The following is a 26,232-nucleotide window of genomic DNA, read 5'->3' as shown; positions in this document are numbered from 1 at the left end:
GGATCAGATGGACATGAAAACAAGAAAAATGCTTTATGCTTATCAAATGATATATAAAAATCAATGCATACCATTATATTCCTCTTTATGAAGTAGACATGGGCTGCCTTGAAAGTGATTACATGTTTAGATCGGCAGTCGTAGTAATGCACGCATAACTGCTGACCTTACCATATGCAAACATAATGAAAGTTTTGAAACATGAAGAGAACAAGAGTACTTTTTACTGCTTAATATACACGCATGATCTATTATACATATTGTAGTACCTTAAGAAGATTATTTCTGTGTAGGGTATTCATGCTAGAAATTAATTTGGGTCCCTCTGTTGCAATTACTAGTTTACTGGCATTAAAAGGCTTCTGAAATTGATGGGTCATCGTTTATCCATGCAGTAAAATAATAACTCATTAAGGTTTACCAACCAGGAAGAAAGGTATAAATACCATGAGGTGACATAAATCTACTGCTACCTCATTCACAAATAAGTAATAATAATAATAATCATACTAATGTAAGGTTGATATGACACGGCAGTCAGTATCTCCATATTTTCTATTGTAAATGTACTCATCTAATATACAGACGACATGAAAGAAAGGATCACCCAAATACATGGAATACTGAAAACCATAAAATGCACTCAGAGATTTCATTTTAACTGAGAGCTTGTAAAGTGCAGATTCAATGTTGCTGCCCTCTGGCATTCAGGGGATGGTACAAGAGCTGTTCCTTTAATTAGGTGTGTTTCTGATAATAAAACACCTGTACTCTGTAATTGTCCCTTCCTATGACAGCATTGCTCACTATGATCACAAGTACAGTAAGGTTTTAATATAGCCATCACTGAAAATCTCATGCTTGGCCTTCAAGCAAAGACCACACACAAACACCTATAAAACACTGATGCAAAAGGGAGTGAAGCATTCTAATACCACTGTCTTATAATGATGAACATTTGGTGTTTGATTTTAAATCTGTACTTTATTATGTATGATACGTTCAAACATAAGAGTAAAGCAGAACTTTGAGTGTATTTGCAAAATCATCCAGTAGTACATCAGTAAGATTTCATGACGAAAGTTGAGTTTTTCACAGATACTCACATAAGATCTTTAAATTAATAAGACAAACACATGTGAGAGATACAACCATATAGCCAAACTGGAGGCTAAGCTCTCTCAACTCAGTACTGGCGTAACCAGTCAGGAGGCGAAGGAAACCACACTCACTACAATTCCAATCTCACATAGACCTACCACGACAGCAAACCAAACACATAAACACACAAAAACATACTTGGAGGCTCTAAATAAAAATCTGCCTAAGCAGCAGAGACCTCCAAAGCAGACACCCAAGCAACCGCTACCCCAAAACAAAACACATGCAACACATAGCTCACAAAGCCAGTGTGCTGAACAGTCATAGCCCTTAAGGCTAAACAACACACCTGATACACTTGTAATAGGTGACTCTATCATCAGGCACAGTGACGACCCGCTCACCAGGCTGAACAAAGAGAAGGTCACGGTGAGCTGCCTGTCAGGCGCTAGGATCCGCCACATAACACAAGCACTCAGGTCACTCCAAGGCAAGTACAAATATGACTCAGTCATTCTCCATGCTGGTGTGAATGACCTGAGACGTACCTCCCTGGACTACATGAAAAGAGACATAGAGGAGCTCTCTGAGCATGTAGCCCAGGCCGGTATGACCCTGACCTTGAGAAGCATCTTACCCTCACCAAGAATGATGCCACAATATGAAGACAAGATGATCAATTTCAACAATTGGCTTAAGTATTGGTGTCATTCAAAGGGGATCCAATGCCTGTCAGCCTGGGATGACATGCTCGACAAGCCACGATGCTTCGCTAGGGACAGCTTGCACCTGTCACCCCTGGGCTTTCGGATATTGGCAAAGGCTCTTGCTACCCCCATAGTGCCTTTTTTAGGCAAGGCTCAAAAGACAAACCCACCACCATAGGTATCACAAGGGATAAGAAACTAAGAGTAATGCTACTCAATGCAAGAAGTCTAAACCTCAAGATGCACGCACTCAAAACTCTCCTTAACATGGAGAACATTGATATCTGTGCAGTAACAGAAACCTGGTTCAAGGCTCCCGAGAGCACCCCAGCACTACCAGGTTATACCTCATACCATGCTTTTCAGCCCCAAAACTTGGACCGAACCACAGAAGGAGGGGGAGTATCAATATTCGTCAAAGATACCCACACCTCCAGGATGGTGGCACAGCATGAAGCATCAGAGACTATCCATGTGCAACTAACAGTGGGTAAAACTGCCTTCCAGTTTACAGCCTGCTACAGACCACCCTTCCAAACCCAGGAACCCCACTCAGCCTTCCTGAGAACACTGGAAAATATGAAGGTCTCTCCAAACACCATTATATTAGGTGACTTCAACTACCCAAACATAGACTGGGAGCATTACTCTAACTCCAACACCGTAGCCCAAAGGTTCCTAGAATTTATAAACTCAAATGCTATGGAACAACTTGGTACCACTCCCACAAGAGGGGACAACATACTGGACCTGATCATCACCAACATGGGGACTCTATGCTCCAGACCAGATGTGTATCCCTCACTGGTAAGATCAGACCATAAACTAATCTCACTGGATATTCACATCCCGACCCCACCCCCTGCCCAGAAAACCACAGTGAAAAACTTCTCTAAAGCAAATTTCACACTCCTCAAAATCGAGGTGGAATCCTTCAAAACCCCCAGGCCTGTGGAAAATACGGCCCAGATTGCAGAATCCTTTATAAATGCATTCTATGAACACCTTCAGGAATGCATGGATCATGCAATCCCAAATAAAACCAAGACCCAATCCTCCAAAGGCAGACGTCCTGTCTGGTGGACCCCAGCCATAAACAAACTATACAATAGAAGGAGGAAGCTACTACATGATAGAGCAAAATCCCAAAAAGGGAAGGCATCTCTGATCAGTATTAGCAAAAAACTACGAGCACTCATAAAATCGTCTAAGGCCAGCTTCGAGAGAAAAATACCACAGGACACTAAGGATAATCACAAGGCTTTCTTTATTTATGTTAGGAACCTGGGTGGGAATTCCCAGATATGATCAGAATTAGTCCAAAATGACAAAAAATACACAGAACCCACAGACATTGCCAACATCCTAGCTGACAAGTTCAGCGCAAACTTCTCCCCCCCCTCCCCACCAAAAGGGCAAATATCTATCCCAGCAGAGTGCTGCCCCCCTGACATCTCAGATGCTCAGGTAAGAGCCGCCCTCTCCAAAGCAAAAAACACAGCATCAATGGGACCAGACGGTGTCCCCGGCTGCGTCCTACATGAACTCCAAGAAGAGCTAAACCCAAACATAAAACTACTGTTCAGTCTCAGCCTTACTACAGGATATGTACCCAAAGAGTGGCATACAGCTATAGTGGTCCCTCTCCACAAAGGTGGTGCCGCAACGGATCCTGGAAACTATCGCCCCATAAGCCTGACTGGCTTGGTCTGCAAACCTATGGAAAGGATCATCATGGACCTCATAAATAAAGATATTGGGGACCTACAGACACTGGATCCTACCCAGTTCGGCTTTGTTAAGGGCAGATCCTGCCTCTTAAACCTGGTCAATTTCTTTGAAACAGTCACCAAGGCCATTGACGAGGGGAAGGTGGTCCACACAGCCTACCTGGACCTCGCAAAAGCCTTCAATACAATACCCGACTCGGGCATTATAGATAAGCTCACCAGCTTAAATATAAACCCCTATGTCACTAGATGGGTTGCAAACTGGCTCAAAGACAGAACCCACATGATTAGAATTGCTGGAGCCATGTCAGACTCCAAACCAGTTACAAGTGGCATCCCACAAGGCTCAGTCCTGGGACCTCTCTTGTTCAGTATATATTTCTCGGAGGTACAGGCCAACACGGAAGGACTGTGGCTGACCAAGTTCGCAGATGACTGCAAACTGGGCACCATAATCGACTCTCCAGCCGACACAAGCATCCTCCAAAAGGGCCTCATAGAAACAGACAACTGGTGCCAGAGCCATGGCCTCAAGCTAAACGCCAAAAAGTGTATAGTCATCGCCTTTGGCAAAAACAAAGTGCCCACAAATTACCACATAGGTGGTAATCCATTAAGTACAGAAGAAGTAATTAGGGACCTGGGGACCCAAGTTGATAGCAATCTCTCATTTGACAACCACGTGGCCAAAGTGGTTAGAAAAACATTTTATATAGCCCACCTAATCATGAAGGGATTCACATCTAGATCAGGGGAGGTCATCGTGCCTCTTTACTCATCCCTCATCAGGCCCATAATTGAGTACAATGCTCCTTTTGGGATGTACCTTACCAGACACCTGCAGCAACTGGAAAGACCCCAAATGTACCTCACCAAGAGGATCAAAGGGCTCAAACAGATGTCATATGCTGCCCGGTTAAAGAAACTCCAACTCTACTCAGTGGCATACCACCTGCTCAGAGGCGATCTGTGCCTGACGTATAAAGCCATGTCCAACCCGGAATTAATGGACATGCTGCACCTCAGAAAATCCAAATCCCATCGAGCTACGCGCTCGAGAGACTTAATCCTCAGCACTGAAATAAATAGGACATGCTGGAGGGACAGATTCATAACCCAGAGGCTCCCTTCACTCTGGAATAAAATCCCAGTCCAGGTTAGGCAGAGTCCCTCATTGACTCTCTTCAAGAGGAATCTTGATGAGTGGATGGGAGATCATAGGTTTACCCCGGGTATCACTTCTGTGTCACTGTTAGAAAAAGGGCATAGCAAAATTAATTTAAAATGGGTGGCGAAAGCCAAACACACTCTGGCTAGGCTTATAAATGCCCTAGGGCAGATAGCCTAGTATGAACCTATGAACCTATGAACAAAGTTAAGTGAGATAAATGAAATTTAGATATTCCCAAGTCTTTGGTAAAGAAAAATTGGAGTGAGAAGTATAGTTTAAGGTTAGTGACAGATGCACACTGAAAGTCTTGGGAAATATTTTCTTTAAATCACACTTTACATAATGAGGCTGTTTATGTTTTTTTTATTTATGATTAATGCTACTGATAACAATAGTCATAAATAATATTCAGTCAAATTCAACACACTCTTCTGGCCAGTAATCTTATTTAGTGAATATTTGCTCAAAGTTTGAAGCAAAATGAAAGCAAACAAAAATCACAACTATAAAAAAATGCAGAAGTGGAGAAATTGTCAACATCCAGAGAAAATTTTGCAATAAATGAAGATAACCTAGAAAAAATATATCTCTTATCTGCAATACACTGACTCCCCATAAAGGAAAGAAAAAGGTAACAATGTAGGTATAAACAGTTAATATGAAAATTCAAGTTCCAATGAAAAGTCCTATAATAAACATGAAGCTATAATTGTCAAGTTCATTTTTTTGTGGTTAAGCTTTCTTGTGGGTCCTTACTAACTGTGCTTAAAGGATTAATAATGACTAAGCATTTTACAAAATTTATATATATATATATATATATATATATATATATATATATATATATATATATATATATATCTAGTATAACGTCAGTTATGCAATATGTGTAGCCATGTTATTTTTTATAAATTTAACTGTGATTAATACCACGAGATAATGTTTTCCACAATGTAAATATCTTGGCATTTCAATTTTTACTTGTACTATTCATCATGGGACACTAATTAGGCTGTTACTTGGTCCCTATCACACCTCTCAACCTCTTAGCACAAGAAATCTGAACAAAGTCTAAAATAATAGGAGAGATCAAAAGCCCAAAAATAAGGACATATTGTAAATATTGCTGTAATAAACTTAGGAAGTTGATAAAATAATAGGTTTTGTGTTAACATACATTTGCTGGAGGATATACAGTCTGAAACTGAAATGTACATCATTATTTTATGACTTCAATCCTCAGTGATTTGCCAGAACACCCCACATTTTATGATAAAATGACCAAAAATATGAGTAAAAAATCTGGACAGTCTGTGAAAATCTGTACAGTTGAGAGGTATGATCCCTATACAGTAATGGCAGTAGCAATGATCTAAAACGTGAAATGTATGTCTTTGCTATGTAGCTCTCTGATGGTTGCTCAAGACCAGTTTATAAATTATAACTGACCTAGTCACTTACTTATGCATAGTTTATAACTGAAGTAGTCACTTAACTTATGCATAGATTATAATTGAACTAGTCACTTATGTATGCATTCACCTATAGCTTGAAGAAGGAAGAACATTTAAAGAAGTAGTCTGTAATGGTGCAAATGCTTGTGATCCATTATTTACACTTCTCTACCAACAGTCCCTTTTTAAATAGCCTCATTTTGAGGTAACCTCCATCACTTGTGGAAAATGTTCTATTTGTATACTGCCTGTTCTGTGAAGAAGTATTTTGCCCTCTTCATTTTTTTAACCTGTTTTTCAGGGTCAGCCACTCACAGTATGCTGACATCAGTAGATGGTTCCAAATCATAACTTCCCCTTTTCTCCATCACTGTATACAATAAGGACCTAACTCTTCCATTCTGTCATCAAAATCATCAGCTTTAATCCTTGCCAATGACTTGGCATCTTTCCTTCACACTCAAGAACTTTGGGGTCTCATTCCCAGATAGGTATCCTTAGTACTCCAGGTGTAACATTATCAATGCGTTGTATATCAAAAGCACTTCCCCTTTTTCTTGTGCCTGTTCCTTCTAGATTTTACTTAGTTATCCTATTCACTTTGCAAGACAAATTCCCATCCAGGCATGTTGATTCCTTGTTGCCATTGTGATCATCCTAGCCCCATATAATGGTTATATTGTCTTTGATCACTCAGTGTACTATGGAAGAGATAGATTACTGGTTACCAATCTCAAATCTCAGCTGTCATATTCTGGAACACTCTGTTAACCTCCTATTGTTCTCACTAATGCTGGCACCTCAGCCCACCAGCCCTACCCATAGTTTAGTCTCATTTACAAAGCTTATGTTTACTTTTCCTTTCTTAGCAAGTTTGAGGAAAAAGATATTGAACACAGGGTCTAGAACAGACATAGACTTTTTTACACAGATGTCATAGCACAGTATTATAAACAAAAGAACCATGTTTATGATAGTATGATAAACATAAGCACTATGTACTAGATGATGATTAAAAATGTTAACTTGTCAATAACCAAGTGATTTTAAAAAAGGGGCATAGAAGGTCCGTAATATATGGTATGATCCAACTTACAATCAATACTTATCTAAAATCTGTATCACTTAATACTGAGTGAATTTCCAGTTAAGAAAATGTTAAAACTGCCCCATATATCTTCTTAAGACCATTGTGCTATCGGAGGATGGTGACTTTCTTCATTAAAATGACCTCTCTTGCTCACACATGCCAACATTTTGATCCTGTTCTAGAACAATCTACTAGAGCATCACAGTCAGATTCCCTGGAGGGGGATTTCCATAAGGAAGCTATATAGGTTTGGACTAGACTGAAGAATTCATTCCGCAGGCAGAATCCCTTTAGGACCCTTGATTGAGGCTTTCCCCAGAAAGAAGCATTCTCTTGTCCTTGGTACAGGTGCTTGACAACACTGTGCTAATAAGGTAGCTGACTTAACCCAGAGAATTTGTAAAGTGTCAATTCCAAAGCTTCTGGTTTAAATCAAGATTCAAAGAGTTGCAAGCTATGCATGGAGTATACTCCCTCAACCCTTGTCAGACACTATCTTGTGGTAGCCAATATCCATTATTTATGAAAAGAATAGTTTTCTTCAGTGATATTTTGTCTGTAGCATATCCATCAGGGCAAGATTAGAGAAGATTAGAGAATGGCTTGTAGATTAGGCATAGATTGTCTTTCAGTAGTCTGTAGCAGAGAGAGTACAGAGACAGGGCTTTGAGGTGAGCCACATAAGATATATTATTTAGGCTTTGTATTCTTTTAGTGAGAAACCTCTGCGGCCACTCCAGCTTTTGCAAATGCCTGGTCGGGTACGTGCCAAATGGTGCATTGCACTCAATTATTGATCTAATGAGGGTGGAGTACTGAGGGACTATGATCTCCTTAAATCTGGATGACATGCCCTTACTTATACGTTGCACCACGTAGAAGGATTTTTCTCACAACAGTGGACACATAGTGATCAAAGTTCAGGTTATTGTCAACCTGAGTTCCCAAGTCTCTTAACACTGTGCTACTCTTAGGGAAGTGTTATCAATGTTGAAATGTGCAGAGGGGGTTGTCTTCCTAAAGAGTATAATTATGTATTTCTTTTGTATTGAGTTTTATGCCATAGTTTTGGCATCACTTTTTTGTCTGTGTCAGAACTTCCTGGAGGATTTCCACTCTTTGGGGGAATTCAATGATTTTATCCAGCCTGCAGTCATCAGCAAATCTGGTCAGCCAAAGGCCCTTTACATTTGCCTTGACTTCACATAAGTATATTCTAAACAGAAGATGCCCCAGAACCGAACCCTGTGAGACACCATTAGTAACAGGCCTCTTGTTGGGAGGTGGATTCCTACATCCTAACTTCATGTGTCCTATCTGTGAACCATTTAGCTATCCATTGAGTGACATAGGGATTTATGCCTAAATTTGAGAGTTTGTCTATAATACCTGAGTGAGGTATTGTGTCAAATGGGTTTGCCAGGTCAAGGTATGCAGTATATACCATTTTGCCCTCATCCATGGCTCTACTGACCTTCTTGAAGTAATCCACCTAGTTAAATAGGCATGACCTACCCTTAACAAAACTGAACAGGGATGGGTTCAGTGTTTGAAGATTTCTTATGTCTTTGTTTATCAGCTCCACAATAATTCTATCCATGGCCTTGCATATAAGACTAGTTAAACTTGTGGGTTTGTAGTTACCTGGAAATGTTTATGGTATGTCTTTGTGTAGGGGGTTGACAGTTGCAGTCCTCCATTCCTTAGGGTTGAAGCCTGTCTGGAGGCTGTGGTTGAACAGAGATTCTAGTGACAGGTCATGTTTCAAGCTATTTAAGAGGCATCCTGGGATATTAACAGGATCCACTGATGCAATTTTTCTAGCTCTGGGGTATGCAGCGAGGATCTGTTCTTTAGTGATAGTTGGAGAAGAAATGGTAGAGGTTATTTCCTGGGGGAAACTGGTGGTGATGGGGGGGAGGGTGAAATTGGAGCTAAATTTATCATCCAGTAAATGTGCTACATTTCCTTTGTTTAATTTTGCCAAGTCTTTTGTGTTTGTCATACCATGAAGGGAATAGACCCCATTCCTAAGTCAAAGTATGGTTAAAGTTCATGAAATATAGTATTATTGCATGTCTTTGATGTTAGCCAAAACTGCTCTTTGGAGCATCTGCAATGTTCTCAGAAATGCCTCCCTCTACAATCAGTAAGGAGTTACATGTATTGGTAGCATATCTAAATAAGACTGTACATTCTTTTTTATAAGACCCATCGCTCCTTCTACTATTGGGCCTGTGTGGGTATCCTTCTTCTTCATTGCCCTTGTTTCTGCCTGCAGACCCTTGTATTTTATGACTTTGTGTCTCTCTGTACATGAGGCACTGTAGTCACTCGGCGTAGCAAATTCAGTGATCAGTGCTACTTTTGTTTTCTTTTCATTGACTATTATATCTGGTTTCCTTGCATCTATTTTTTGGGCTGTTAGTAATGGGTAATCCCATGTGATATAAACGTCATCATTTTCTATAATGCTTTGTGGCTCAAGTTTCCAATGTTTTTCAGCTACTTCAATATTATAATGTTTGCACAATCCCCAGTGCAACAGTCTTGCCATATTATTTTGCCTTTCAGTATACAGTCCTTCTGCCATTAGTATGTCACAATCAGCAATAAGATGTGTGACTGTTTCCAGTTCTGTTCTACAAAACTACATTTGTCTGTTTCTCCCACATGTTCAATGGACTTTATAAACCAACGTGTATGTAGTCCACTATCTTGGGACGCCAATGTTAACCTTTCATCTTTTGGTCTGAATTCACCTCTCTTTAACCATTCCTGTGTTCTATTCTGATCATCATGAGGTTGCTCCAAGGGTTTTCTGTACTTGCAGCTATATTTATGCATTTTCCACATTTCTTGCCTTTTCATCTGATCCTTTACCTTATATTTTTTGTTTTTTGGCACATTCAATTGCTGCCTGATTTTTATCTACTTCTGGTTTCATTTCCATTCCCGCTTGACATTTCTATGCTTCTGCTAAACTAAGCAGGGAAGTCATCTTAGACTTATTGTCCTCATGGTTTAAAACTTTTAGTATATTTGGGTCTTGTGAAGTCAGCAGATATGTATGCAGTCCTACCATCTATACATGTAATCAATTTCAAGGAGGCACATATCTCCTACAAAGCAGCGAATATAGTTTTGGTATACATTGATTTTTAAAAATCATTTGATAAGCATGAAGCATTTTTCTTGATTTTCTGTCCAACTGATCCAATACCTTTTGAGGTCAGTCAGTCACTACAAAACTGTAAGTAATAACAAGAAGAGCAAGTGAGTTCATAGCTTGGACTTGGTTTTTAGATGTCAGAGCTGATTTCAGTATTCATTTTAGTCTTCTAAAATATTCCTTACTAAGGTTTATTCACATTTGTTCATGTCTTATTGTTGATCCTTCATCAATTCCCAAATATTTACACACTCCTCTTGCTGAAGTTCTTCTATATCACATTCTTGTCCCTGATGCTTTCTTGGTGTTACAGTTTTTCTGCTTTAAATGATGCCTTTGCACATTTATCAAGCCCAAATGACATTTTTATATAATCTGAAAACATTTTGACCACTTGCAGTTGTGCTTTCAGTTTCTCCTCTGATGAACTATACAGTTTTGAATCATCCACAAAAAGAAGATGAGAAGTCTTTACACTTTGCATTTTCTGGGAGCCAAACTGTAGCCAGCCTAATGGGTTAAGGGCAAGAAAAAAGAGCAGTGGTGACAGTCACCCTAGAATACTCCCTTTTAATTTTTATCAGTTATCATGGCTTAACTGCAAAGTGGTCTGCCACTGTTTCATGGTTGCTGTAATATAATTGATCAGTATAAGGTGTATCTTATATATTTTTAAGCACTCTTTTATCCATAAAATTGGGATACTGTCAAATGCTTTTTTTGTAATCTATCCATGCCATAATTAGATTCTTCCCCTTTTTACAGTTCTCCATTATGACTTTATTTATCAACAAATGATCCTTTGTTTCATATGACTTTCTTTTATTAGCCTTTTATTCTATTGCTATGATTGAGTTCTTTTCTAAATGACTATAAACTCTGTTGGCATCAATTCCAGTATATAGTTTATACATCGTCGGAAGACAAATTATTGGTCTATAGCTTTTAGGATAGTTTGCAGCTTCGCTTAAGGATGAGTATTGTTTTTCCTGCTGTTAACCAGATTGGAGTCTGTTTAGGGTGGACATATTTCTTACGCATGGCTAAATCTTCATGTAAAGATGTTAGTACTTTTAGCCAGAAGTTAGGTAGTGTATCTGGCCTAGGGTTTTACAGCTAGGAGCTTTTCTTAACTTTGTTTCAATTTCTCTGGCTGCTACTTTATCCTATTTCATATCCTGTACATTTGAACTTCTTAATTTTACTTTCATTTCTTCTATCCATTCAGCATCTTTATGTTCCACAGCATCTTCACAGATATTTCTTCGAAATGTATCTATTTCTTCTTTTTTTTGTGTGTGTTTTATTTATTTTATTTTACATTTGTTGACCGGGCTAGTCTAGCTGGATATATTTCCATTTTCAGTAGAGGCCCGGGGAGAAAAGCTCCACATTAAAACAGAATAGACACACAAAGTATTAAGTAATAAGTTACAGAACATTACACTTCAGATGCAGATAGAGTGCTAGACAAAAACAGGTGATTAAGGTAATTTAGCAAACATTGATGGAACAGAGGAATAGCACAAAAATAAGATAAGGTAATACTTTTTTTTGTGTGTGTGAATGCTGTGGGAAGAAAGTCTTCTGCAGTATATGGGAGATCAGGTAGTTGAAAACAGGATTGGGAGAGTAAGTGGAGGTGGAGAAACTCAGGAGACAGAAAAGAGGTAAATTACATCTTAGGTGAATTTGAGCAACTAGAGCAACTAGATGGTAGAGGCCTTAAAGTGGCAATAAAGTGAGTAAGAAACTTGGGAAGACTGATTGTGATGTAAATAGAGATAGTCTTAGTCAGGGTTTGAACAAGGACATAGCCAATGGTTTTTAAGGTATTGTTTTAGTTTCTTTTTGAAGAGTGTAGTTGAAGATAGTGATGTAAGTTCACTGGGAAGTAGGTTCCAACTTTTCCCCACCGTATTAGAGAAAAGGGAATTTCCTGCTTTGTTGTTGGATTTATGTATGGATACCAGAAGTTTGTTGGCTGAGCGTAGGTTTGTAAGATTTTTATATGGGCAGATTAGACTAGTGAGAATTGGTATGTTTTCTGGGTGGTAAAGAGTTTTATGGGCAATATTCAGTTGATGAAATAAAATTTGATTGTGGAATTCAAGCCAGCCAAGCTGCTTCAGATTTGGGCAGTGGTGTGTTCATAAAAGGGGAGCTGGTAGCAAATCTGGCAATATTATTGTAAGAGACTGCCAGCTTGTAGAGGTTGCATTTGGATAGATTTGTATATATAGGAGAGGCATAAAAGAGAGTAGAGATAAGGTGGGTTTGGACAATAGTAGTTCTAGCTATGGGAGTAAGGAAGGGCTTTATTTTGCAGAGGGAGCCAAGTTTTTGGTTTACTGATTTGATTGCGATGTTGATGTGAGTGTCATAGTTAAGGCTGTGGTCAATAGTTACTCCTAAGAGTTTTGTAGTAGTGTCAGGAGATATGACTGTACCAGTTTTAGATTTGATAGTGAAGTTAAGTGGGGTGGGCTTTTGTGTAGGAGTAAACAGCAAGAGTTTAGTCTTTTTGGGGTTAAGGAGGAGACACCGCTGTAGAAACCATTCTTCTACAAGCTTAAAGGTATTCTGGGTGAGGGACTGCAGTTCAGACGGCCCTGTGGCTGAGGATATTAATGTGGAGTCATCTGCATAGTGTATAGTTACAGCTTGGGGGATACTAATAGATAGATCATTTATGAAGATAGAGAACAGAAGAGGTCCTAATATGGATCCTTGGGGTACACCAAGGGTGACAGGTAGGTGGGAGGATAGAGTGTTTTCCCATAGCACTGCCTGTTGCCTATTGTCTAGATAGGACTTGAACCACTGTAATGCTTGAGTATCAAATGAGAGGGACTTGAGAAGATTCAGCAGTAGCTGATGGTTAACCATGTCAAATGCTTTTGAAAGATCAATAAAGATAGCAGAGGACAGGGTATTATTGTTGCGATTTTTGTTGATGTGGTCAGAGAAGGAAAGGAGGGCAGTAGTGGTGCTATGGAAAGGTTGAAAGCCATGCTGGGAGCTGGCTGGCTTATTTTGAAGAAGATGGTCTAATAGTTGACAGTGGATGCATTTTTCCATGATTTTTGCTATTGGAGAGAGGAGGGCAATTGGACGGAAGTTTGAAAGTTCTGATGAGTTGCCACCTTTATGTAGTGGGATGATATGTGAAACTTTCCAGATGGCTGGGATAGTACCTTCAATAATGGTTCTATTTATAAGGATAGAGATTGGGTAGGCAATAACTTTGGCTGCAATATGAAGGTATTTAGAAGGCAAATGGTCTGCTGAAGGGGTAGAAGGTTTGAGTTTTTAAAGGAGGGTACAGATGAGGAATGTGGGGACAGGGCAGAGTTGGAAAATGGGCAATGAGGTATGTGAGGAGGAGGGCAGATTAGAGGATACATGAGGTAGAGAGTTAGCAAGTGACTGGATGGCTTTTAATTCCTTTTGCCTTGTTTCCCAGTTCTCTATAAAACTTTTTTGGGTCATGAATGAATTACTTATTTTGTACTTTTCCTTTATATTTATTTGCATATCTTCTAAGTTTTTCTGCCTGTGCTATTTTTAGTTTATTATTTGTGATAGTGCACAATAGATTCTGATCTGTTCTGATACTGCACATTGCTTTTATCATATCTATCTTTCTGATTTTTGTATTTGTATTCTGTATTTTTTTTATCTATTCCCTCTTTTGCACTCTTCTAACAGTGACATATCTTGACTTAATTGCTTTATAGTTTTCAAAATTCGATTCTTCCATGATGGCATTCAATTTCTCCCCTTCCTTTCCCTTACTGCCCTGTGTTTTTGTGGTACAGCCTTATCTGTTATTAGTTCAGCTGCACAGTAATATACCCTGTTTACTTCTGTTATATCACATACATTTATATAAACAATCTTAATTACTGTGTTCATTTGTTTTTCAAACTTCTAACTTTTTGGGTTTTATCGACTTTCTGTATTCTGTTTCTTTCATTAATCTTAATATGTCTTTTCATCTTTATTAAATCGAGCAACTCATCTCTTAGATAATTTTCTTCTAAACTGAGGACACCTTTTTTGATCTCCATTTCCTGCAGGCATTGTACAGAAAGTTCTAGAGCATCTTCCTGTGCCACATTCTCTTCAGTTTCATCCTGTGTCACCCATTGCTCTTTCATATGGGAGCTCGCTGGCCTATCATTCCACAACATTGACTCTGTCAAAGTTGCCACGGTTTCCTGTTCCTTCCCTTGATGTACAACTCCAGCTAAAATTTGTACTGGATTCCTATGGAAGGCTCCAAAGTATCTTCATATCATATGGCAACTGATCAGATGTTTCCTGCTGCACTCCTTTCACCTTAATTTGGGGCACCATTGCTCTATCCTGTTGTGGTGTTATCAGAGTAAGATTTTCTACACTAAATCCTTCACTTAGCAGGTAATCCATAACTTCAGTTTCTATTTCTTTAATTTCTCCATTGCTAATCTTTTTTTTCTACTTTTTGTCTTTGTTTTCTTATTTTTTATATTGTAAAATTTTCCATATCCAGATGCCTTTACCTGTATTTTTCTTCAAATATATTTGGTGCTGTTCTTTTTGTACTGATTAGTTTTGCTTTTGGCATAAATATTGTACCATATTAAATCTCTTTTTCTTTCCCATGTACATATTTCTTCTTCAGATGTCTCCTGCTCCTCCTGTTTTTCCTTACTTGGAGGACTCATTATTCCATCATGCTCTGGTATAACCTGTGTTAGACTTTTATTATTTATTTTATTTTATTTATTTACATTTGTTTACTGGGAAATTCCGACTGGACGCAGGATGCCCGGGGAGAAAAGCTCCACATCATGTACATGATAAATATACAAAGTTGCAGCAATAGTAAGAACATTACAGGTTGTTGGCTTTAATACAATAACACGATATTGATTATCAATAGTATATACAGTAAATGTTGCAAGTTAAGATAGTTTCTTGTCATTTATAATATTAGTAACAAAGTTGTCAGACAAGATGTTAAAGTATGTAAAGACAAGTAGCTAATTCTGACTGTGGTTAGTAGTGGCGGTAGTATAGTTGGATTAAGAGTCTAGGTGGGGGGGGTAAGGGTGGGGGTGTTAGTCTGGATTAGAACAAGGACAAAGCCTGTGCAAATTTAAGTGGAATTTGAGTGCAGTCTTGAAAAGGCTGCTGGAAGGTAGAGTAGTTATAGAGGGTGGAAGATTGTCCCTAAGTTTAGATATGGTGCATGAAAATATGGCTTCTCCTGCTGAGTTTTTGGGTTTGATAACAGTAAGTTGATTTTTGCTGCTTGATCTTAGGGACCTAGTGGGGTGGTAGGGTTGGAGAAGAGTTTGAAGGGAAGGGATGTTAAGGGGGTGGTTAATATGTTTATGAGCAAGGGTGAGTTGGTTAAAGTGAAGGAGCTGTGGGAGTTCTAGCCAGTTTAGTTCATTAAGGGAGATACAATGATGGCTGTGGTAGGAGGTTCCAGTGGCAAATTTAGCAATTTTGTTCTAACAAGCATCCAGCTTGTGTAGGTCTGTCTGTCTGAAGTTGGTAAGTATGGGGGATGCATAGAGTAGAGTGGAGATTAGCTGGGAATTGGCTATGGAGATTCTAGCCGCCTTGGTTAGGAATTGCAGGCTTTGATATAATGCATCAAGTTTCTTGTGAACTTTTTTTATTATGAGAGATATGTGGGTGTCAAATCTAAGTTTGTTGTCTATTTCCACACCGAGTAATTTTGAGTGTTCTGATGGAGAGATGATGGTATTGTCTTTGGCAAGAATGTTGAAGTGGGGGGTGTTTTGGGTGGCTCTGGAAGGTTGGAACAGAAGAAGTTTTGTCTTACTTGGGTTGAGTAGGAAATGAGCATTGGATAGCCAGCTTTCTACAGAAGAGAATGATTCCTGTGTGATTTGTTGTAGTTCTGTTAGAGTGGGGCAGAGCAGATGAGAGTAGAGTTGTCTGCGTACTGTATAAGAGATGCTTGTGTGGTGGCAGTATGTAGGTTGTTAGTGAAAAGTGAGAATAGCAGAGGGCCAAGGATAGACCCTTGGGGAGCTCAGAGAGTAACTGGGAGGCGAGGTGATATGTTATCATCCCAGATTACCAATTGCTGGTGTCTGTGTAGATAGCTGTGGAACCAGTTGCAGGCTGATTGTGAGAGGGAGAGGTTGAGGAGAGTAGAGAGTAGTAGCTCATGAGATACCATGTAAAAGACCTGTGAGAGATCTAGAAATACGGCAGTAGAGAAGAGGCCATTGTTTTTGTGATGAAGTATAGTGTTGGTGAAGGAGAACAGAGGTAGAGCTGTGATATGGCCTGAAATCATGTTGGGTTTTGGAGAGGAGATTATTAGCTAAGAGGTAGTTGGAGACCTGGGTGTTGATACATTTTTCAAGTATCTTGTAGAGAGGGGAGAGGATAGCAATGGGGCGGTAATTGGAGAGGTCGTGGAGGGGGTGCCTTTGTGGAGGGGAATGATGTGGGATATTTTCCATATCGTGGGAACATAGCCTTCTGTTATGGAACGGTTGATTAGAATTGAAACTGGGTAGGCTAGTGTATCAGCTTCAATTTTCAAGAATTCAGAGGGGAGGTTGTCAGCTGCGAGTTTGGTGGGTTAAAGTTTTGACAATAGTCTTTTTATGTTGGTGGTAGGCACTGAGGTGAAGAAGAAAAGAGGAGGGGGGCTTTAGGGTTAGAAACTGGTGGGGCTGTTGTAGGGAAGTGTTGTTTGTTTAGAGATGTTATAGTTTCAGTGAAGTGTTTGTTGAAGGATTCAGCAATACTGTTGGAGGAGGGGGGAATGGACGGCTGAGGGGTATAAACCTTCCCTGGGTGAAGGATAGTGTTAATAGTGGACCGGAATTGCTTAGGGTTGTGGTTGGTAGAGTTTAGAGTGGATTTATAGTAGAGGGATTTGTCTAATTTTATATGCTTTTTGGCTTTATTGCGCAGTTCAAGGAATGATTGCCTATCTGAGTTATTATTTGTTAGTCGCCAGTGCTCCCAGGCCTTATCTCTGGATTTATACACTAAATCCTTCACTTTGCAGGTATTTGCAGGTATTCCATAACTTCAGGTTCTATTGTTTTAACAGGTGCTTTACTAATCTTCTTTTCTATGTTCCCTATTTGTGATCTTATGATCTTATTTTTTGCATTGTGAAATTTTCGATATTTGGATTTCTTTGCCTGTACTTCCCTTTGAATATCTTTGGGGTTGCTTTTTTGTAGTGATTAATTTGGCTTTCTCATTTGTGTAAGTATCGCACCATATCAGATCTCTTTCTTTCCCTTGTCCATATTTCTTTTTTATAACTTTCAAACATTTCTAGATTTTGTTCTTTATATTTTTGCACTTCCTCAGTCACTTCTTTTTCCAAATGGCCCAAGTTTTCTTTGTCTGTATAATGTTTTTCACAAATCTGTTCTATTAATAAACACCAATTTGCATTTGAAGCTTTTTACAGTTTTTGTTGGCAAATTGTTTTTCTTTCAATGTTAAAGTTCCAGTTAGTTTAGTTCTGCACACTGCTGAGTGTGCCCTATAAGGTTGTGAACATAACTGAAAAATGCCTTGTGGTTATCCTTAGCCTGGGAGGCCATTTTTGCCTTGAAGTTGGCTTTGGTTGACTTAATTAGCTCTCTGAGTTGCTTGTTGAGTCTGAGGAGGGAGTTTTTTTTTTCTTTTTTGGGCATATATCTTCCTATTTTTGGACAGGATTTGCTTTCTTTTGTTGTACAACCTATTTATGGAGGGGGTCCACCAAGGGGGTTTCTTTTTGGAGTTTGTCTTAAGATTATTTCGGTTTGATACTGTTGTTTTTATGCAATTATTTACATGCTTGTTCAGGGTTTCCATAAACATGTCCACATAGGCCAAGATGTTCTCTGATTTTGGGAGGAAGTTAGCCTTGGGAAAGTTCTTAAAGGTTTTTGGGCTTGCTGAGACTTCAGCCTTTATATTTATTTCAAGGGTTATGGCTTTGTGATCTTGTCTGACCAGTGAGACTATTACACAAGGGTGGAGGGGTGCAACGTCCTCTCATATTTATGAGTACCAGATCCAGGATATCTGCATGTCTAGTAGGTTTGCAGACTAGCTTTTACAGGTTGTTTGCACTGATAGATTCCAGGAATCTTTGAGCCTGCATATTAGTGTTTGTGTATGTATCCCAGTTTATGGTGGGATAGCTGAAATCCTCCATGAATATGGTGTTGAGCTGAATTGTGAGTGACTCCAGTACATTCAAGTATGTGGTATGGTTGTCGTAAGTCATAGACAGGGACATGTAGTTCGCAAGAATATGGTATTGGACTTTACCTAAGGTTAGTTGGACATGGAGTAGCTAAAGCATGCCATGTTGTTATATGTATATTGATACATTGCCACATCTTGTCCCTTCTTGAGCTATAGCTGGTCTAAATATGTGGAAGGCATTATAGCCTTGTGCTGCCAGGGTGCATTCCACAGCTTTAAACTATGTCTCAGTAATTACACAAATGTCAACACTTGTCAGGGTAAGTACACTCCCAGCGACTGGAGCTTCTTGTTGAGACTGCTAGCATTAAAGAGTAACACATTTGATTATCTTGTATAGAATTTACTATGTTGGAAGGATTATCAAATTGGCATTGCCTAAAAGGGCACTATAGGGGTAGGCAATGTTTTGGCCAATATCTGAAAACCTAGTGGGGAGAGATGCAGACCATTCCTGGCAAAGTAGCATGGTGTGTTGATCATGTCCTTTCAAGCTGACAAATATTGGATCCCTTTAGAATGACACCAGTGCCTAAGCCAATATTTAAAGTCAATCATCTTCTGTTTATATTGTGGTATCATCCTTGGAGAAGGTAGAATACTTGTCTCATACCTATCTGGAGCACAGAATCTGAAAGCTCTATCATGTCTATCTTCATATAGCCCTGGGAGGTACATCTCAGGTCATTAATACTCACACTGACTATGGCAGAGGCATTCTGGTAATTGTAGTTCAATGTCCTGAGTACTGCTGTGATCTGACAATTCTTTTTCCCTGATAGGCACTGACCATGACTGTCTCCTTGCTCTGCCTGGTAAGGAGGGTATCAGTGAGTATCAAAATACAGTCTCCTATGACTAATGTATTGGGTTGTGTGACAGTTTGCCTTAAGGGCTTAGGGGCTGAGACATTGTGAGATGTGGTTGTATGTGTTCTGGGGAGAGCTGTCTTTGTAGATTATTTGGGAGGTTGCTGAGGGCAGTGTCTAGGAGGCATGTGAGGTTTGGGTAGATTGCATTTAAGACCCTCAGCATATGTGAGTTTGTGTCTGATCCATAGTAGGTCTAGTCTGTGCTTGTTACCGGCAATCTGTTTGGAGATAACAGTGTCAGTATGCAATATGTTGTAATTACACTATGTATTTGGAGGCAAAGCTCTCGCATATTGTGTCAATCTTCTTAAGAATAAGGTGGTTGTCAGTAAACATGAGACAATTGCTACATTGACTCTATATGCCCCTTTCTACCAGGCTGGCTACAAAGGCAGTAGGAAAGTGGGCATCCATGGTTATGGATACTCTTATTTTCTGATCTATGAGGGGTGGTGTGATCAGGGTTATAGTTTTTGGGCTGAGAGGAGAGGACTACAATTGATCTAAGTAAATACTCTTGGGGTAATGCTTCTCAGTGGGCAAACTAGTTGCTCTATACACAGCTGAATATTCAAGAAAATAACAAAGGGACGTTTCATATGGAAAATTTAAATTCTACTTGCCTGCTTCTACACAGGGCACTACAATCCACTGCTGCACAAGTCAGCACAGGTTATAGGAGATGAGCTAAAAAGGAAACAGATCAGCAAACAGTAGACATCAAGTAAAAGTATATATATATATATATATATATATATATATATATATATATATATATATAAGTGAATCAAAGTTCCCAAACAAAGGGCAACCAGCAAAGAATTCGAACCACAATACGACCACAACTTCAAATACAATGGCCACACACCAAACCTTGGAGGAAGCCTCTTTTATTTCACCGACTGAGCGCTTTCACCATGAAATGGCTTTTTCAGAGTCAGTGCATTACAGAAATCATAATCAATTTATACTCAGTTAATGACATCATCAAATTATTCAATTAACAAATTGATCCATTTAAAACAACAAACCTCTAAAAAACCTTTTTAAGGTACTTACAACAAATCTTTTATCATTTTTATGCTGTCGTCGTAAAAAACACATATATATACACATAATACATAATGCACAATAACATTCTGTTTCCCAGTACTGTAGAATGTTAATATTTCTTAAAAATTCATAATCTAATGTATTTTTCTTTTTGTATAATTTAATCCATTGTAGTGTATAAATTACACATTTTTGCCCTCAAATTGTTGTTGTTGTGTGAATGTATTATATAATACTAGCCTTATGTTTCAAAACTGGTTTTATTGAAATGTAGTCATTAATTCCAGGGTATCTAGTGGCATTTAATCTAAATTGCCACATAGTTTCCAATAATGCTACCCTGTTTCCTACATCACCCTCCTGATCTAACATTACTCTATCTATCACAAAGAATACAAACTTCTTAAATTCCTTACAGTTGGTACTATGAATGTAAAGTGCATTGTGGGAGTCCTTGTTTTTTATATAGCTCTTACGTGTTCCATCATCCTATCTCGTAACCTACGGGTGGTCATACCTATATAGAATGCCTCACAGGTAACGCATAGACTCACATAAACTATGTTCTTGGTGTTACAATTGCATTTCCCCGGGCAAGGCAAAGAGTACCCCCACCCTTTAACACATACATAGGAGCCTTCTGCTATATACCTGCAGCTTCTACAATGACCACACTTGGACATTCTTGATATCTTACTTTTGTCCTCACTTTCTAAAATCCCTTTCAGATTGTTCCCCTTACTATACACAATCCTAGGTTGGGTACCTAGGATACCCTTGATGGCATCACTTAAACAGTACTCCCACATCCCTTGCAATGACTTGACTATTTCTTCACTTCTCTCATTAAATTTCAACACAAAACATGCTCCTAGTTTTTCCTTTCTCTGTCCTTCTTGGTTAATGTCTAAAGTACCTTCCACCCTTAGAATAGGTGAATATACCGAACTTCTCTGTTTGTAAACCTCCTTCTTCAATCTTAACAGCAACTCCACCGGGTAGCCCCTATCCATGAACATGCCAATCAACTTGAACATCTCCTGCTTGAATATACTTTCCTCACTAACTAACCTGGACAACCGAACCATCTGTCCTTTTGCCACCCCTTTTCTCTGGTGAAATGGGTGGCAACTTTTAAAATGCAAGAGAGAATTGGAATAACTGTCCTTCCTATGTATAGAACTAGTCAAACCCCCTTCTCCCTTGGCAAGGGCTATGTCCAGGTAGTTAATGTTATCCTTCTTCCACTGGAAGGTGAACTTCAAAAAACCAGTGGTTTGGTTTAAGTGTTCAATAAACTCATCCCCCTTCCATAAAATAAGCAAATCGTCTAAGAACCTGTTGTATAAAATTATGTTCTCCATGAATCTAGTTGGAAAAACAAAGGTTCTCTCCCAGGCCAAGAGAACCATGTTCGCAAAGATAGGGGCGCACCTGGCACCCATAGCTACTCCTGAACGTTGCTGAAACAACTCCCCCTCAAACTTCAAGAAATTGTTCAAAAGAACAATTTCCATAAGTTCACAAATTACATTAATTCGGTCCTTGTCCACATTGCTACTAACTACCAAACTCTCACGAAACATCTCCAAGCCCTCCTTGTGGGGTATAGCAGAAAACAGGTTGACCACGTCAACCGTTAGAAAACTATACTCCCTATAATCTTCCTTAACATTTCTCAATCTTTCAAGGCAGTGCCAAGAATCTCTAATCACATGCGGCACCTCCTCCAACTCCTTTTACACATAAAGTCCACAAAGGATGCCAACGGTTCCGTCTTAGAACCCTTGGCTGCTACAATAGGTCTAAACTGTAAGTTGGACAAACCTTTGTGGACCTTAGGAATCCCAAAGATGCTGGGTAGAACTGAATTCTTAACCATCAAGTAATCATACTCACTTTCAGAAATGGCTCCCTGAAAGAGGGCATCACTCAAGAATAATTCAATTCTTCTGTAAGCAATATTGATTTCGTTCCTCGATACCCTTTTGTATGTTTCATTGTCTTCTAAGATGGACATCATACACGCAATATAATCAACCTTGTCCATCAAGACCATTCCACCCCCCTTGTCTGGTTTCATGCACCTAATACTACCTGTTCTTTGGAGCTCTTTTAACAATAACCTTTCCTGTGCCCCTAAGTTGTCAACCAATGGTTGCTTGGTTTTACAAATTCTCCTGAACTCAAAATCCAACAACCTCTCAAGGGCCGAAACCTCACTACAAGGTGGGGGAATGAACGTACTACGCCTAGAAAGGGTTTTGCAACTAATAGTATCAATGTTGTTGTCCCCCTTATGATTCTCATGAAAATAAATTTCTAAATTAAGTTTTCTTGTGAACAATCTCAAATTGACTAATAGTTGCGCTGTGTCCAACTTAAAATTGGGCACAAAATTGATACCTTTCGTGAACAATTCAAAATAAGTGTCATCAATACTCTTGTCTGTGTAGTTATAAATAAAATAGTCACTCTTCTGCAATACTTGACAAGTCAACTTTGATTCACTACTTTCGGTGTTGTTGTAAAGCAAGTTGGGGGTAGGTAATTTAGATACAGCATTCACTAACTCAATCTCATCTTCGTAATTGTCATCCAGTAAATCAACCAAGTCAGATTTCTCCAACACATTTTTCTTTAACGTAACCTCACGATCTGGTGCTTTGTCAGTCTCAGTTAGTGTCTCACCTTCACCATCTGGTGCTTTGTCAGTCTCAGTTAGTGTCTCACCTTCAATTTGTTTATCTTGTGTAATTAACTCTACCCCCCCATTAACACCATCCATGTCATTTTCTTTTCTCAAACAGTTAGGTGTTTGCATAGATAAAGAATACATCGTACAATCACTGGTCATCTTAGCCAAAGGTACAACATAACCTAGTTCACCAAATTTAACATAATCTTGACAAGGGTCACAATCGGTTAAAAAAGCTCGTAATTTTCTTCCCTCCCCCACCCCCTGTGGGGTCTGTCCATGCAGGTTGTTTTCTGCATCTTGTTTTGTAACCTCTTGGACCGACGTGGCCCCAGAGGTGATCCCAAAAAATCCACATCTTCAAGGATTTCATCAACCCTCTCTCCATTTAAAACCCCTGGTATATCATTGACTTGATCAAAATCACACTCATTGTCCTGGGCAACCCCTTGGTTCCCTTCATGTTCTTGATGAGTATAATGAGGGTGAGAATCACCCCTGTAATTAGATTTTCCGGGTGGGTAAGCTGTGTTATACTCATAGTCAGTTGTATCCCTCACCAATTTTTTGACCTTAATAGTCATACTTTTTTCCACAAAACTGTCAAGCTTCTTAAGAACTTTTTTGAAACGGGTCTCATACTGAAAAAATAGCAAGTCAGAACTAATGCTTTTGTACAACTGTAAAATATCTTCTCGAATAGTGAGTAATTTTTTGTGGTTACTTTTAATAATAATGTCTAATAATTCAAGTCCCGCCCTGTCACATAAGGCAACAAGCTCAGTGTATTCTTCAGTACCAAAATCTATACCCATCGGGAGCTTCCAAAATCTAAGCCCCTTGGGTACCTGATTCAGTTCTTTAGATCGTGTAAGAAAAAGATTATCAAGTTGCACTGCTTTGTATCTGGTACAAAGTTTTTCGTACCTGTTAATCTGCTCGCTGAGGGTCAAAACACTTCCACGCTCTACCGTACGGGCAGCCTTCCCGACGGTTAATACAGGTTCCTCGAACCATGAAAGCATGTCGTCCAAACAACCAACACCTTCCCTTCTTAAACCAACAATAGATTGCTCAGGTGGCGACTCCACTCTCCCATTCGGGGCCTCCGAGGATCCTTCACCACAGTTAGCGTCCGAGCAAGTAACCGGAACAACAGATCTCTGTCCCGGCGGCAAACTAGACCCAACATCCGACTGTGTTGCTGCAACAACCGACCTCTGCCTAGACGGCCAAACAGGAACGTGAGTACCCGAACAATTGTTCCTCTGCCCTGACGGCAAAACAAACCCAGCGTCCGAAAGTGTGACTGGTACAGCCGTTAATTTCCCCGGCGGTAAACCAGGAACACCAGTATCCAAACAAGCAGTCCTCTGCCTTGCAGGCATATTGAAATTGGAAGCCACCGGGGAATGCAGTGTATAAAGCTCAACCTCTGAGCCAGTAGGACTAACGATCTCCGGAACCTTACCATTTTCACACATAGTAAGCAGCTTGCTCACTCCTGTTAAAATATCTCTGAGAATTGCCTCCATTGGCCCAGCGCTATGCACAAACGTAATGAAGCAGAATCGAACAGTACTTAAATGAATCAAAGTTCCCAAACAAAGGGCAACCAGCAAAGAATTCGAACCACAATACGACCACAACTTCAAATACAATGGCCACACACCAAACCTTGGAGGAAACCTCTTTTATTTCACCGACTGAGCGCTTTCACCATGAAATGGCTTCTTCAGAGTCAGTGCATTACAGAAATCATAATCAATTTATACTCAGTTAATGACATCATCAAATTATTCAATTAACAAATTGATCCATTTAAAACAACAAACCTCTAAAAAACCTTTTTAAGGTACTTACAACAAATCTTTTATCATTTTTATGCTGTCGTCATAAAAAACACATATATATACACATAATACATAATGCACAATAACATTCTGTTTCCCAGTACTGTAGAATGTTAATATTTCTTAAAAATTCATAATCTAATGTATTTTTCTTTTTTCTTTTTGTATAATTTAATCCATTGTAGTGTATAAATTACACATTTTTGCCCTCAAATTGTTGTTGTTGTGTGAATGTATTATATAATACTAGCCTTATGTTTCAAAACTGGTTTTATTGAAATGTAGTCATTAATTCCAGGGTATCTAGTGGCATTTAATCTAAATTGCCACATAGTTTCCAATAATGCTACCCTGTTTCCTACATCACCCTCCTGATCTAACATTACTCTATCTATCACAAAGAATACAAACTTCTTAAATTCCTTACAGTTGGTACTATGAATGTAAAGTGCATTGTGGGAGTCCTTGTTTTTTATAGCTCTTACGTGTTCCATCATCCTATCTCGTAACCTACGGGTGGTCATACCTATATAGAATGCCTCACAGGTAACGCATAGACTCACATAAACTATGTTCTTGGTGTTACAATTGCATTTCCCCGGGCAAGGCAAAGAGTACCCCCACCCTTTAACACATACATAGGAGCCTTCTGCTATATACCTGCAGCTTCTACAATGACCACACTTGGACATTCTTGATATCTTACTTTTGTCCTCACTTTCTAAAATCCCTTTCAGATTGTTCCCCTTACTATACACAATCCTAGGTTGGGTACCTAGGATGCCCTTGATGGCATCACTTAAACAGTACTCCCACATCCCTTGCAATGACTTGACTATTTCTTCACTTCTCTCATTAAATCTGACTTGGTTGATTTACTGGATGACAATTACGAAGATGAGATTGAGTTAGTGAATGCTGTATCTAAATTACCTACCCCCAACTTGCTTTACAACAACACCGAAAGTAGTGAATCAAAGTTGACTTGTCAAGTATTGCAGAAGAGTGACTATTTTATTTATAACTACACAGACAAGAGTATTGATGACACTTATTTTGAATTGTTCAC

The 26,232-nt window shown here is 39.2% G+C and overlaps 1 protein-coding gene across 3 annotated transcripts in view; it reads right to left on the bottom strand.

Annotated features, from left to right (window-relative positions):
* The window catches only part of LOC122792986 (diacylglycerol kinase beta-like), a 4,078,579-nt gene that overhangs the window by 379,093 nt on the left and 3,673,254 nt on the right, over positions 1 to 26,232 (bottom strand). The window lies entirely within an intron of this gene.

Source organism: Protopterus annectens, chromosome 2.part0, assembly GCF_019279795.1.
Source record: "Protopterus annectens isolate FY-2018-M chromosome 2.part0, PAN1.0, whole genome shotgun sequence".
NCBI lineage: Eukaryota > Metazoa > Chordata > Ceratodontiformes > Protopteridae > Protopterus > Protopterus annectens.
This window is presented reverse-complemented; position numbering and strand designations above follow the sequence as displayed.